We start from the raw sequence: 16151 nt of genomic DNA, 5'->3' as shown, positions 1-16151 counted from the left end.
GTTCACAGTAAAGCAATTACTAAGCATAGTAAGAAATGAATTTTGTAAACAAGAGTCAGCAGACAACACAAATGGAAAATTTGCATCCGAAGTATGAGATTTAAGATATAAAAGAAATCTTAGAAGGGAAAAAATTGAAATGATGGGAAGAAAAAATTTGAAATAAATATATGTCTTTGTTCAAACACACTAAGTCCCGAGCAAAATAAAGACAAATTCATGCCTAAATATGTTAGAGTAGGTTTTCTGAACTTCAAAAGCAAAAATTAGAGAAAAATCATAAAAGCCACTGAGATACTTGACAGACTTGGGAAGAAGAAGCAAGAGGCAGCTAGTGCTCTACCAAGGCCTATGGCTCCTCTGTCAACAACTAGAGATTCAAGGAAAAAAATGGAAACATACTTTAAAAGTGTTGAGAAGAAATAACCACTGAGAACAGGTAAGGTTTTCAGGGAATATTTTCAGAGATTCTTGAAGTATAAGTAATAGTTAAAAATCTGCACTTGAAGGAAAGAATAACTAAAGCTTGAACTTTAGCAAAAAGGAAATTAATCCAAAAGGGGAAGAGTAGGACACTGAAAACAATGACAAATAAAAACTCCATACATCTTGGCAAATCCAAATGAGTATTAATTATAAATGATAACATTAAAAGCTGAACTCAGTAAATTTTTAAAAGGCAATAGAATGAAATATTGGAAAACAACAAATATAGAAGATGACAAGAATTTACAGTGAAGAGAGTCTGAGAGTCCTGTATTCTATGGTCAGAATAGAGATATCTATTAACTTTCAGCTATGTTAAATAATCATGTTAAACAGTTAAGAGTAATCTCTCAAAGAGTAAAAAGAGGATGCATTGTTATGCCCCAATAATGGGTCCGTGATTAAAGGAGTGAGACTGATACAAAGCGAAGGTCAAGCAAAGCTTTATTTCGCACCAAGCATCAAGAATCTAACCAATTGTTTGGGGCCGCACCTCTTACAAGAGAGGGCGACCCTTCTTTGTTTCACAGTGTAGCATTTAAGGGCAAAGGCCATGCGGTTGGGCCTGGCCACACACAGGTGGCCAATGAGATTGTAACACACAGAGGAAACTCCATAGTGATGCTAGGTGACCAATTGAGTTACAATTACCCTAATAGACTTTTGACCCAGCCTATTACACCTTGATTAGGATTGGCACCAAAAAGGCTTCCCAAAGGGTGGGGGCCCCTGCTCCTTGGTAGCTAGGGAGACAGTATGCAAGCCCCTACTGATTGGATATCTCCACCTGACCTGACCCATCCTTGTGTCTGGGCTTTGTTACCTGAAGCTGGTTTCTGGGACTTGTTTTTAAGTGAATCCCTGTGAGAAGGGAAGCAGGGACAGTTTAACTTTAATGAAAGTCTCCTGCTAAATAGGTCCTTACATTCCCCCCTTTTCTTTGGAGACTAGTCAAATCTTTGACTTTTTAGCCAGTTCTTTAGCTCTCCTTTTAACAGCTGCTAGACTGGTTTAATGACTCCAGTGTGATTTACCCAGAAACAGTATTTCTTTCCTAAATTTATGCAGAGCCCCCCTTCCTTTTTTTCAAAATTGTTTATATCCTCCTTCCCCCATTAACAACAGGGGTAACAATGAATTTAATGAACTTATTGTTTTTTGAGTCTTAATTTTAGTCCACGATCGGCGGGGTCCATCGGCACTCCGATGGGCAGCGGCATCCACCTCTGGGGGGCGTTCTCGTCTTTGGCTTGTTTGATGTGACCCGTGTGAATCCAGGCCCTGATGCCTTCTACTTTTATTGCTGTGGGGGTGGTTAGGATGACAGTAAATGGTCTCTTCCAGCGAGGCTCCAGGTTTCCCAGTTGGTGGCTGCGTATCCAAACCAAGTCCCCAGGTTTGTAGGCATGTGGCTTCACCTCCATCTCCATCTCAGTGTGTGCAGTCCGGATCCTGGCATGGGCTTTTTTTAAGACAGACTGTAATGCCTGCAGTGACTGAAGTACAGACTGGTCAGTCATTTCTGCTATAGAAACCTCTTGTAATCAGGGGCAAGGGGGGTCTCCCAAACATTATTTCAAATGGAGTCACCTTATTTAAGTAGGGTGTACATCACGCCCTGAGGAGGGCGAAGGGAAGGAGATCTACCCACCCACCGCCAGTCTCCAGAATTAACTTTGTCAAGGTTTCTTTAAGAGTTCGATTCATTCTTTCTACTTGCCTGGAGCTTCCGGGCTGGTAGGCACAATGTAGTTTCCAATTAGTGCCTATGGCTTTGGCCAATGCCTGTGAGACTGAACTCACAAATGCAGGGCCATTGTCTGACCCAATCGCGAGAGGCAGCCCAAACCTAGGAATTATTTCTTCTAGTAGCTTTTTGGCTACCATTCCTGCTGTTTCATGTTTGGTAGGAAAAGCTTCTGCCCAGCCTGAAAAGGTATCTACAAAAACTAACATATATTTGTGCCCATATTTTCCCAGTTTCATCTCTGTAAAATCTATTTCCCAATAAATTCCTGGTTCCTTACCTCTTTCTCTTTTCCCTCTTCCCATTCTAGTTCCTCCCGCATTGACTGCCTGGCATTGAGCACACCTATCAACAACATCCTGAGCCATATGCCCTGATTTAGAAACCTGGAGCTGCTTGCCCATAAGCTCCTTAAGCTTGCCTGTCCCCAGATGAGTGCCCTGATGTATTTGGCTTACTAATTTCCTTCCTAGTCTTTGAGGAAGAATTAACTTTCCTGTTCTAGTCTTAGCCCGATCCCCTTCATAGTCTAATTTAGTCCACTTCTAAATAGTTTAAATCTTCCTCTGAATAGTTTGGTTTTTCTGGTAGGGCCAGAGCTGGGGGTGTAACCAGCTCTTGTGCTGTTCCTTGAGCTGCTTGCTTTGCAACCCAATCTGCTAATTGGTTCCCTTTTGAAAGCAGATCAGTCCCCTTTTGGGGTCCCGAGCAATGCATAACAGCTACCTCTTTTGGGTCCCAAATAGTCTGGAGGGGAGCCAATATCTCTCCTCTATTTTTGTTTTCTTTTCCTTCTGCTATTAATAGACCCCTCTCTTTATAAATAGTCCCATGTATATGAAGAGTAGCAAAGGCATACCTGCTGTCCGTATAGATGTTGGAGGTTTTAACCTTGGCCATCCGCAGTGCCTTGGTGAGTGCAATCAGCTCCGCTTTTTGTGCCGAGGTTCCATGTGGCAGGGCTGTTGTCCAGAGTTCCTGCTCAGGGGAAACCACCGCAGCTCCCGCGTACCTCTTTCCATTGACCATGTAACTACTCCCGTCTGTGAACAGAGTCATCTCTGCACCCAGAAGGGGAATGTCTCTGAGGTCTGGCCTTATTCCCCTGACTTAGGTTAGGACCTCCCCGCAGTCGTGTGGGTGGTCAGCCAGTTGCTGTGGCAGCAGCAGCGTGGCTGGATTTAGCATCGCCGGGGGGCCAGAAGGTCACTTTTGGTTCATTGAGGAGGAGGGCCTGATATCCTGTAACTTGGGCATTTGTTATCCACCGGTCTGGTGGAGTCCAGAGAAGGCCCTCGATAGCATGGGTGGTGCAAGATGAGATTTTGACCCAGAGTCAATTTACTTGCATCCTTGACCAGGAGGGCCATGGCAGCAATTATTCAGAGGCAAGGGGGGAACCTGGCCACTACTGGATCTAGTTTCTTGCTAAGATAGGCTACTAGCCTTTTCCAGGGCCCTAAAGTCTGAGTCAAAACTCCTTTGGCCACCCCTGCCTTTATCATTCACATCCAAATGGAAGGGCTTGGTAACATCTGGGATAGCCAGTGCTGGGGCACTCCGTAAGGCTGCTTGGAATTCCCAAAATGCTCTTTCTGCCTCTGCTATTTGTTCTATCATGGTGAGCCCTCCCTTAGTCAGTTTGTAGAGAGGCTGGGCAATCCGCGGTATCCACAGTCTACAGTAGCCCACCATCCCAAGAAACTCCCTCACTTGTCGGGGCATGGTGGGGCAGGGGTATCGGGTGATCACCTGTTTTCTGGACTCAGACAGTGAACACACTCCCTCATGGAGATCAAAGCCTAAGTAAGTGGCATGGCTCTGACAGAGCTGTGCTTTCTTTGCTGACACCTGTGATACTCTTTTTCCTGCAGAGTTCGAAAGAGAGCTCTTGTCCCCCACAAGCATGACTCATAGTCCTCAGCGGCTATCAACAAATCATCAACATACTGTAACAAAGTGACTCCCAGGTTGGAGGTTCTGTACTCATGCAAATCCTCATGTAGGGCCTCATTGAAGATGATGGGTGAGTTCTTGAATCCTTGGGGAAGTCTCGTCCAGGTGAGCTGGCCTTGGAATCCTTGCTGTGGGTAGGACGACTCAAAAGCAAAGAGAGGCTGAGACTCCCTCGCTAAAGGTATGCAGAAAAATTCATCCTTGAGATCTAAGATGGTATAGACAGTTCTTCTGGGGCCCAGGAGGGAGAGTAGGGTATAGGTGTTAGGCCTGTCAGGTGGATATCTTCAAGCCATTTATTAACTTCCCACAAGTCCTGAATGGGTCAGTATTCCCCAGTCTTGGCCTTTTTGATAGGCAGCAAAGAAGTGTTCCATGGAGAATTGCAAGGAACTAGGATTCAATCTCCCCAGAGGCGGTTAATATGCTTCCTGATCCCTTCCTTTGCTTCCCAGGGGAGGGAGTACTGCTGGACAAGAACAGCCATGGCTGTCTCTTTTAACTGTACCACCACTGGAGGCTGTTCCTTGGCTAAGCCAGGGGGCTTTCCTTCTGCCCATACTTCGGGAAACTCGGCCTGTAGGGTTTGGAGAATGTTCCCCTCCCTTGTCTCCTCTGGTTTTGAGACTGGCTTATAAAGGAGGTATTCATCTACTGCTGCCACGAACATCTGCACCGTGGGTTGTCCCAGGGTTACAGTCAGATTCCTTCAGAGAATTGAATGCCAGCTCGTAATTTGTGTAGGAGATCCCTTCCCATTAGGTTATAAGAGGCATTAGGGAGGTCCAAGTATTGATGTTTGACTACTCCTGAGGCCAAATTTAAAGTCCTTTCTGTTGTCCATTTATGTTTTTCCATGCCGTTTGCCCCTTGCACCCAGACTTCCTCTCCAGCTAGTTTTCCCATGGGTTTAAGTAATGATGAAAATTGGGCTGCCGTGTCCACCAAAATATCAACTGATTTTTCCCTCCACTTCAATTTTTACCCAAGGTTTGTGGAGGGGCTCCAAACCACGGCCCTTCAGTCTCTATTGGCCAGCATTGCCTCTTCCTTTTGGGGCTTCCCTGGCCCAATGTCCTTTTTCCTTACAGTAAGCACACTGATCTGAGTATAAGTCTTCCAGCCTGCTTTCTCTGTGCTTAGACTTTTCCCTCCATTGGCTATCCCCTCTCTGCCTTCTCCCTTTCCATTGACCTTCTTCTCCCCGTTTCTTTTCCGCTTCATGTAGTGCCAAAACCTTAACCAGCTTTTTTTGTCTGTCTTTCCTCCTCCTGTGCATCCCTGTTGTTAAACACCTTTTCTGCTATTCCCACCAACTCAGTCAGATTATTCCCTTCAAATCCCTCAATTTTCTGAAGTTTCCTCCTTATATCTGGGGCTGACTGACTAGCAAAAGCAAGATTCATTGCTCTCTGATTTTCGGGTGCCTCAGGGTCGATCGGGCTATACATCTTATAGACTTCAATAAGCCTTTCTAGGAAAGCTCCCAGAGACTCATTCTTACCTTGAGTCACCATACTAATTTTGGATAAATTTATGGGTCTCCTTGCAGCTGCACGGAGGCCTCCCAGTAGAGACTGGTGGTAGAAGCGTAGGGTCTCCTTACCTTCATTGGAGTTTGGATCCCAGTTGGGGGGGTTCCTTTGGGCAATAGTCCTCCATTCGCCGGGGATCAAGGTCCCTGCCAAGTCTCTCATTTATCACCTTACGGGTTTCTCACATAATGTGACCCCTCTCTTCCGTGCTAAAGAGGGCCATAAGGAATTGTTGAATATCCACCCAGGTGGGCTGGTGGGTAAGAAAGACAGTTTCCAAAAGACTGGTTAAATCCTCAGGGTGAACAGAAAAGGATTTATTGTTGGGCCTTCCAGTTATAGATATCAGAAGAGGAGAAAGGGATATAGGTTAAGTGGGGGGCACCCTCTTACATCCAGTGGAGCAACCTCACGGAGAGGCAGCATCCGCACTGATGGAGCTGGTGAGGTGAAGGGAGTTAGAGGGGGATAGAGGAAAGGGGGAGATTCAGGGCAGTCTTCCTGCTTGGTGGTCCCATAGGTCGACCCTGACCGCGTATGAGGTGGGCTGGTTAAGGGCATCCCGGGACTGAAAGTCAGGTTTAGGGGACAGATAAAGGGGGGGGATTCCACATTCTCCAAATCCGACGGAGGTAGGATGGTCTTCTTCCATGATTTCTCCTCCTCTTCTTATTCTGGTTTTGGTGATTCAAACTGCCTTAGGGGAAGAGCAATGGTTTCGTTAGTGGGGAGAAGGTGAGATTTGAGCCATGATGGTGGCTCTTCTACCAGATATCACTGGGCCACGATGTACAGTATTTGGTCTTGATGGAGATTGAAGACCTTGCTCTGAGTAGAGTATATGTGAACCAAGACAAACCTTCCTTCCGGCAGCCATCCTGTGGAGGAAGCGGGCCACTCTAATTGGCAGAGTGTTTTTAGTTTTCCAAGATAAACCTTGTCTCCTGACTGGGCGGCTTTACTTTGATAATCCTTAAAATGCTGGAGAACATAGATCATAGATCCCTTACTCCCCGCTTGCCTCATTTCTCCAAACATAATAAACAATACAACAGACAACAAAAAAACAAGACAAATACAACTGCAGACCCAGCTGTCCTCACCCAGATCTTGCTGCAGGTGGGAATTTTCTCCGTCCCCTGCAAACAGAATGAACAACAGAACAGACAATGAAAAGATAAAACAAAGACAACCAGTTCTTCAGAACCTGAGGAGATCTCCTAGGGGGACTCGAACCCCCTGACCGCCTAGGGGGACTCAAACCCCCTGACCACCTAGGTGATCGCCTCGAACACCCCGACCACCTAGGGGGACTCGAACCCCCTGTCTAGGGGGATTCGAACCCCCTGGCGATCTACCAGTGGAGGGAAGGGGCGTCCCTGCCTCCTCTCCAGCCCTCGGGAGCATAGCCACGTCCGGCTTCACCCCGGTGGGCTATACCTGGAGCTCCACCCAGACAGACCAACCAATCTCACAGAGCACCTGGAGATTAGCGGATCCCACAGAGTAAGATCTGTGAGATCTTACCTCGAGGCTTTTCCCAGAAATTCTGATGCTGGCTCAGTTCTCGTCTTTTAATCCCAGACAGAGCCCCCAAATGTTATGCCCCAATAATGGGTCCGTGATTAAAGGAGCAAGACTGATACAAAGCGAAAGCTTTGTAAAATAAATAAAGCAAAGCTTTATTTCGCACCAAGCATCAAGAATCTAACTGAATGTTCAGGGCCACACCTCTTACAAGAGAGGGTGACCCTTCTCTGTTTCACAGACTAGCCAGGCCATGCCGTCTGGCCTGGCCACGCACAGGTGACCAATGAAATTGTGACAGGAAACTCCACCGTGATGCTAGGTGACCAATTGAGTTACAATTTACCCTAGTAGACATTTGAACCAGCCTATTACACCTTGATTGGGATTGGCACCAAAAAGGCTTCCAAAGGACGGGGCCCATACTCCTTGGTAACCAAGGAAACAGTATGCATCCCCCCACTGATCAGATGTCTTCACCTGGCCTGACCCACCTTTGTATCTGGGCTTTGTTACCTGAAGCTGGTTTCTGGGACTTGTTTTTAAGTGAATCGCCTGGGGGAAGGGAAGCAGGGACAGTTTAACTTTAATGAAAGTCTCTTGCTAAATAGGTTCTTACAGCATAACTTCCAAAACAGTTGCAATAAAATGGGAACAAAGAAAACTTATCAGTAAAAAAGAAAGCTGGAAAGAAGATGGGCAAGAAAGCAAAGAAAATGCTGGTGATTTAAACACATAAGTGAGATGGTAGAAATCACTCCAGGTGACCTGTGACAAGGAAAGGTGTAAAATGGGGCAGGTCTCTTCTAGAGCATCTGGTTTAGCCCCAGCTCAGTTTGACAGGGTGGTCTGGGAACTTCAGAGGAAGAGGCAGGAAATTGGAAGGAATGGCCTAGATCACACAGAAATGATATTTGCCTGTGCTGGGTTTGAATCCTGTGTCCACTCAATACAACCATTCTTTCTTTTGACGTTTTGTCCATATTTCCAAACCAGTGCATTGTTCTTAATTGTCTCTGTGTATCTCTGGTTTGTTGCTGGATCCATAGTCAGCTTAGACTGATGGAAAAATCAAGCAGGTGTGACCTGAGAAATCGTGGTACACGTTTCCCATTTTTCTGAGGAAACAAACCACATACAATATAAATTAACTGTCTGTTCTCTGCTCATCCATTCTCCAGGTATTGCTGTTAGGGTGGGGGTGGGGGGTCGCACCACCCCGAAGCTTCAAAAATAAATATATGCCTTCTGGCTAAATGTGGAAAAAATGCAAAAGATGATAGAGTCTTTGGTGGCTGTGAAAGAGATTCCTTTCTGGTCACATTTTCAGGTGGCTATAGCTTTTTAAATAGTCTTCTTAAAACACACGAACTTTATAACCTATATATGGCACAACCAATTCTTCTTTTAGGAAGCTATTTGAAATCTATTTCATTCAAAGATAAATCTTTTGCTTCTTCCCTGGGCCTATTTTATCCTATCTATTTGTTTCCTTCCTTTGAAAACAGAGTCAAAGAGAAAGCAGGAATAAGCACTTCTCCTCCTGACCCTCTTTTCTTGCATTGCAAAAGATCATTCCTGCCAGCTTGAAGTAAGAAGAAAAGAAACACTAAGTCCTTCAGTAGAAATACACAAGGCTCTTAGGGAGAACCCAGAGCTGAATTTAAAGAGACAGTCTTGACAAACCACTATAGGTTCTGAGTGATCAGCCAAAGTTACTCAAGAGCACATAGTATTTGAAGTATTTGGTATTTGTGCACTGGAGGGGACTCTAAATGTCAGCCCCTCTTCAACATTTCCACATGGGCCCCGCTGGTCTTCTCCATGCTTCTTCCAGACAGCAGGACTCAACCATTTGCTTTTTCCTTGTAAATAACCCATCGGGCTTCTCCTTTATAAATTTTGCCTCCTTCCTTCTTTCCTTCCTTCCTTCCTTCCTTCCTTCCTTCCTTCCTTCCTTCCTTCCTTCTTTCCTTCTCTCTTTCCTTCCTTCTTTTCTTCCTTCTTTCTTCCTCAATTTTATTTCATTATGGTAGGGGCTTACCATGTGATCTTCCCTCTGTAAGGGCCTATTTAGCCAGGATGGCTCCATCCCAGTTGAACAGCCATTTTGTTGTTTATGCAGTAAAACTTAAACTGACCCCCCCCCCCCCGAACTTACTTGAAAGCGAGTCTGGGAAACTAGTCCCAGGTAACAAAGCCCAAATACAAGGGCGGGTCAGGCCAGGTGGAGACATCCAATCAGTAGGGCCAATCAGTGGGATGTGCATACTGTCTCCCTAGCTACGAAGGAGTGTGGGCCTTGCCTTTTGGGAGTCAATTCTGACCAAGGTGTTAGGCTAGTTCAAATATCTACTATAGGGTAAATTATAATTCAATTGGTCACTTCTGTGTGACCTAGCATGACTATGCAGTTTTCTCTGTGTGTTACAATCTCATTGGCCACCTGTGTGTGGCCAGACTCAACCACATGGCCTTTGCCCTTTAAAAGTTAGTTGGTGGGTGCCTGGGTGGCTCAGTGGGTTAAGCCGCTGCCTTCGGCTCAGGTCATGATCTCAGGGTCCTGGGATCGAGTCCCGCATCGGGCTCTCTGCTCAGCAGGGAGCCTGCTTCCCTCTCTCTCTCTCTGCCTGCCTCTCCATCTACTTGTGATTTCTGTCTGTCAAATAAATAAATAAAATCTTTAAAAATAAATAAATAAATAAAAGTTAGTTGGTAAGGCAGAGAGGGGTCACCCTCTTTCTAAGAGGCGGCCCCAACCGGTTAGTTTGATTCTCAATGCTTGGCAAGAAATAAAGCTTTACTTGCCCTTTGCTTTGTATCAGTCTCGTTCCTTTGATTACAAACCCATCACCTCTTAACACATTTTAAGTTGTAAAATATGGTATTGATATCTATAGGCACAATGTCGTACAGCATATCTCTAGAGCTTATTCATTTTGCTTGACTGAAACTTTATGTCTGCTGATTAGGAACTCTCTGTTTCCTCTCCCCTCAAGCCCTGGCACCCAACATTCAACTCTTTGCTTCTGTGAATTTGACTATTTTAGTTACTTCAGTTAAATGGAATCATAAAGTGTCTGTCTTTTTGTGAGACTTACTTTTGTAGGCTTACATTACTTAGCATGTTTTCCAGGTTTTTTCATTTTGGATATTGCAGAATTTCCTTCTTTTTGAAGGCTGGATAATATTCCATTGTATGTATATAACATATTTTCTTATTTCATTCATCTGTTGGAGATTTAGATTGTTTCCACACCAAGGCTGTGTGAATAGTGTTGCAATGAATACGGGAGTGCAGAGATCTTTTCAAAATCCAATAAAAACCAGAGCAAGTGTTCCTCAAAAAATTAAAAATAGAACCACCATATAATCTGGCAATTGCACTTGTGAATATTTATCCTCTTCTTTTTTTGCATAATGCTCATTTTAAAAACATCATTCCTTTTTCCCGTCAGAAATGCCATATATATTTTTGTTCAGTTTAATATCATGGCCACTTTTTTTCAGCTTTTATTATGTGTCTACTGCAACTGAGAGGATACCTTTGATGCGGGGAGCAAATGTTGTGCCCAAATTTTGAGACCCCCCAAAGACGACCACCAGAGTCCAGAGTCCAAGCCAAACAGCAAGGGTCGTTTATTAGGAGTTCGAACCCCGACTTCCACACATTCGTTGCCGGTGACGCTAAGAGGTCCCGAGCTCAGGATCACAACACTGTTTATACACTAATTTGGGGGAGGCAGGAACTTAGCATACATCATAGTATCTTGTAACAAATCGCCACATACCGCAGGAAAATAAAAAAGGAACTCTATAATATGACTGGCGTGCTACAGAGCGGGAAAAGGCTGGGAACAGATTATTGGTTAGGGCAAAGGGCTCTTCTAACAAAGGGTCATTCTTCAAACTGCTGAGTTGGCACCGCTAGGGGATGTGTCACCTCAGGATTGACCGGAGTCTTCCTGTCAAGCCGCGGGGCACCAGATGGTTGTTTTTTTTATTTTTTTTTTTTCAATTTATTTATTTCCAGAAAAACAGTATTCATTATTTTTTCACCACACCCAGTGCTCCATGCAATCCCCACCCTCTATAATAGCCACCACCTGGTACCCCAACCTCCCACACCCCCGCCACTTCAAACCCCTGAGATTGTTTTTCAGAGTCCATAGTTTCTCATGATTCACCTCCCCTTCCAATTTACCCCAACTCCCTTCTCCTAACACCCCTTGTCTTCCATGATATTTGTTATGCTCCACAAATAAGTGAAGCCATATGATAATTGACTCTCTCTGCTTGACTTATTTCACTCAGCATAATCTCTTCCAGTCCCGTCCAAGTTGCTACAAAAGTTGGGTATTCATTCTTTCTGATGGAGGCATAATACTCCATAGTGTATATGGACCACGTCTTTCTTATCCATTAGTCCGTTGAAGGGCATCTTGGTTCTTTCCAATAGTTTGGCGACTGTGGCCATTGGTGCTATAAACATTGGGGTACAGATGGCCCTTCTTTTCACGACATCTGTATCTTTGGGGTAAATACCCAGGACTGCAATGGCAGGGTCATAGGGAAGTTCAATTTTTAATTTCTTAAGGAATCTCCATACTGTTCTCCAAAGAGGCTGCACCAACTTGCATTCCCACCAACAGTGGAAGAGGGTTCCCCTTTCTTCACATCCTCTCCAACACATGTTGTTTCCTGTCTTGCTAATTTTGGCCATTCTAACTGGTGTAAGGTGATATCTCAATGTGGTTTTAATTTGAATCTCCCTGAGGGCTAATGATGATGAACATTTTTTCATGTGTGTGATAGCCATTTGTATGTCTTGATTGGAGAAGTGTCTGTTCATATCTTCTTCCCATTTTTTGATATGTTTGCCTGTTTCGTGTGCGTTGAGTTTGAGGAGTTCATTATAGATCCTGGATATCAACCTTTTGTCTGTACTGTCATTTGCAAATATCTTCTCCCATTCCGTGGGTTGCCTCTTTGTTTTCTTGACTGTTTCCTTGGCTGTGCAGAAGCTTTTGATTTTGATGAAGTCCCAAAAGTTTATCTTCGTTTTTGTTTCCTTTGCCTTTGGAGACATATCTTGAAAGAAGTTGCTTGACTGATATCGAAGAGATTACTGCCTATGTTCTCCTCTAGGATTCTGAAGGATTCCTGTCTCACGTTGAGGTCACCAGATGGTTGTTATCTCTCGGCCCAGAGCCGGATTGTGGAGGGGTCTGGGAGTGATGAGGGAGCATGGGGCTGGCTGAAGACAAAGCAAAAGCAGGCGCCTTGCACCCCCCTCTCCATTCTCTCCCCCTCTGTCATATGTGTAGAATCCCTCAGGCCCTGACTGCCATGAACAATAAGCAAATAGTTAACTTGCAGAGCTCACAATCCTTCTAGACAGGAGTCTCCCTTGGCTTGCAAATGTCCTAAATCTCACTAACAAAGAGGATTGATAGCAGGATTGTGACATCCCACCAAAAAGTCTCTCAATTACCTTAATGTTAATGGCTGGTCTGAAGACAACATTGATCAAGCCACAAGGGCAAGGCCTGCAAGGGCAAGGCCTCCAGTAATCCTCTGATATCCTGGCACCTTGTAGGCCCTCTTTAGCATGTGAAAACTCCCGTTGAAACCTCCCTTCTCCTCACCTTCCCCCAACCGCAAGGTATATAAGTGCCTACCCTCACAACCCGGGGCAGCAGCTCTTCCTGCCCACGGGTCCTGTCCCCGTGTTTTAATAAACCACCATTTTGCACCAGAGATGTCTCAAGAATTCTTTCTTGGTCATCGGCTCTGGACCTCAGCCCACCGAACCTCACCTAGGTTCTAGAACTTCATCAGTAGCACCCTTTGCTGTTTAATTCTAGGGCTTGAAAATATCTTGTTTGGGTTTTGGCGGTAAGACATCTGCTTTTCTTTGTGTCTGGGTGGCTCAGTTGGTTAAGCATCTGCCATCACCTCAGGTCATGAGTCCCAGGATCCAGTCCCAAATGGGGATCTCTGTTAGTTGTGGAGTTTGCTTCTCCCTCTGCCTCTCACCCCACTCATGCTCTTTCTTGCTCTGCTCTCTCTCTAATAAGTGCAATCTTTAAAAAAAAAATCTGCTTATCATCTGCTTATCTTGGCATAGCCTGATCTTTTTTCTACTCAATGGGAATTGGGGACAGTATCACCTGGGATCTACATAGAGAAAAATGTGCTTTTCTTGCCAGCAATGGAGTTGGCATGCTTTCTTTAAGGCACTCTACCCTAAAAGAAAAAAAAAGTCCTCTTTAATAAATACTGCATGCTGGGGCTACACAGTAGGGTGCAAAAGGGACAAGTAGACTCAAGTCAACAGACATGCTTTGTAATGCACAGCCAGCTTTGTAAATATGTTGACACCATTTTCTGCAGGGGAATGAAGACAAGAGAAGTTTTCACAGCCCTCTTCAGAGGTGCTTCCTGCTCCCCTCTCTATCTAATGGCCTGGCATTGTTTTTCGTTGACTGTTGTAGCTAATGGCATTATTACCTTAGGGAAATTAGGGGCATAATGCAGAGGATGGGGAACTAATTGGCCAATATGTAAGCAAAATGCCTAGGGCCAGCTCCTTCCTGATAGCAGGAAGCAAGACCACAAATCAAAAGAAAAAATTTCAGAAATCTTGAGATCCTTTTAAAAATAAAGACTAAGGGAAATAGTGGTAGCTCAATGGGCAGCAGCTCACTTTATATGTGGGGGATTTCTTTCATAGAGGCAGATTCATTTGAGATCAGATCACCTCAAGATTTAAAATGCAGGCTCAGTTGGTGCAGTGTGAACTGGCCAGACCCTGCATTCTTCCCCAGCTACCAGGCATGTTGAGACTGATGAAGTTCTAGAACCTAGGTGAGGTTCGGTGGGCTAAGGTCCGGAGCTGGTGACCAAGAAAGAATTCTTGAGACATCTGTGGTGCAAAATGGTGGTTTATTAAAGCACGGGGACAGGACTCGTCGGCAGGAAGAGCTGCTGCCCCGGGTTGTGAGGGTAGGCATGTTATATACCTGGCAGTTGGGGGAAGGTGAGGGGAAGGGATGGGAGGTTTCAACAGAGTTTTCACATGTTAAGGAGGGCCTACAAGGTGCCAGGGGGAGGCCTTGCCCTTATGGCTTGATCAATGTCATCTTTAGGTCAGGCATTAACATCAAGATAGTTGGGAGATTCTTGGTGGGGTATTATGATCCTGCTATCATTTATATTCCCTTCTACCTCAGCCTCCTCCAGTTTATGGTGGGGAGGGAGACAGTAGGGCTTCAGGAACTGAGAGTTATTTGCCTCTGGAAATTTGTGCTATTGATAAGGTAACCTCCCTGTTTAGGTCTCTAGGACATCTGTAGAGCAAGGGAGATTCCTGTTCTGCAGGATGGCGATCCCTGAAAGTTACCTATTTATCGTTTTATGGCAGTCAGGGGTGTCTGAGGAATGCTACACATATTATGGAGGGGAGTGGGTGAAGAGGGGGTGCAAGGCGCCAGCTTTTACTTTGTCCTCAGCCAGCCTCCTGCTCCCTCATCAAGACTACATCTTGAAGGTGATGTGGAAATGTTAGTGTTCAGAGACAACAGCCAAGAAAGAATTCTTGAGACATTTTCAATGCAAAAGGTGGGTTTTTAAAAACACAGGGACAGGAACTGTGTGTAGAAAGAGCTGCACCAGCATTATGAGGAGCAATTGATTATATATTTGGAGTTTAGGGAGGTAAAGACAAAGGGAAATTTCCAAAAATTTTTCACATATTAAAGAAGACCCTCAGGGCTCTGAAGGCCTAGCTATAGTCAAGATGAGGTTGCTTTTCCCTCTAGCAAAACATTCAAATTAAGACAGTGGGGAAAATAAAATAAAATTAAAAAAATTTTTCAAAGACAGTTGGGAGTTTCTGGAGGAATGTCATACTTTGCCTGTCTCAAGCACTTGCCAATAGGCTGCAGGTTATAAGGAAATTTAATTTTATATACATTTCTTTTGCCTTTGTGAGATGCCTAAATTATAACCATTACCGCTATTTCTGCTTCTGTACCTTCACTTGCTAACCCATGAGGAGATGGAAAAATACCAGCAGACTTTCTATAGACACTCTGTAACCACACATCCCCCTCCCAGAATTGAACCTGACAGAATGGCTGCTCCTGATGAAGTTCTAGAACCTAGGTGATGTTTGTTGGGCTGAGGTCCGGAGCCGATGACCAAGAAAGAATTCTTGAGACATCTTTGGTGCAAAATGGTGGTTTATTAAAGCACAGGGACAAGACCTGTGGGCAGGAAGAGCTACTGCCCCAGGTTGTGACAGATGGCAGGTTATGTACCCTGTGGTTGGGGGATGGTAAGGGAAAGGGAGGTCTCAACGGAGTTTTCATATGCTAAAGAGGGCCTACAAGGTGCCCGGAAGACCAATGTTGTCTTTTAGCAATCCATTAACATCAAGATAGTTGGGAGATTCCTGTCTTGCAGGATTGTGATCTCTGCAAGTTAACTATTTATTTCTTGTTTATGGCAGTCAGGGATGCCTGAGGAATGTTACACATATTACCGAGGGGGAATGGATAGAGAGGGAGTGCAAGGTGCCAGCTTTTGCTTTGTCCTCAGCCAGTCCCCTGCTCCCTCATCAGTAGTGGCCGATTAAATTACAATTTACCCTATAGTAGTTATTTGAACTAGCCTATCACTCTGGTCAGAATTGGCGCCCAAAAGGCAGGGTCCACATTCTTGGGTGGTTAGGGAGGTATTTTCCTGATTGGATGTCTCCACCTGGCTTGACTCATCTTGTATTCTGGGCTTTGTTACCTCCCCCTGACCTGATACGTCCTGGTAAATGGGCTCTGTTATCAGGGGCTGGTCAGTCGTATTTTTCTGGTTTCCCAGACTTGTTTCTAAGTAAGTTC

Source organism: Mustela nivalis, assembly GCF_964662115.1.
Source record: "Mustela nivalis genome assembly, chromosome: 6".
NCBI lineage: Eukaryota > Metazoa > Chordata > Mammalia > Carnivora > Mustelidae > Mustela > Mustela nivalis.
The sequence above is the reverse complement of the archived record's forward strand: the minus strand, read 5'-3'. Positions refer to the sequence as shown.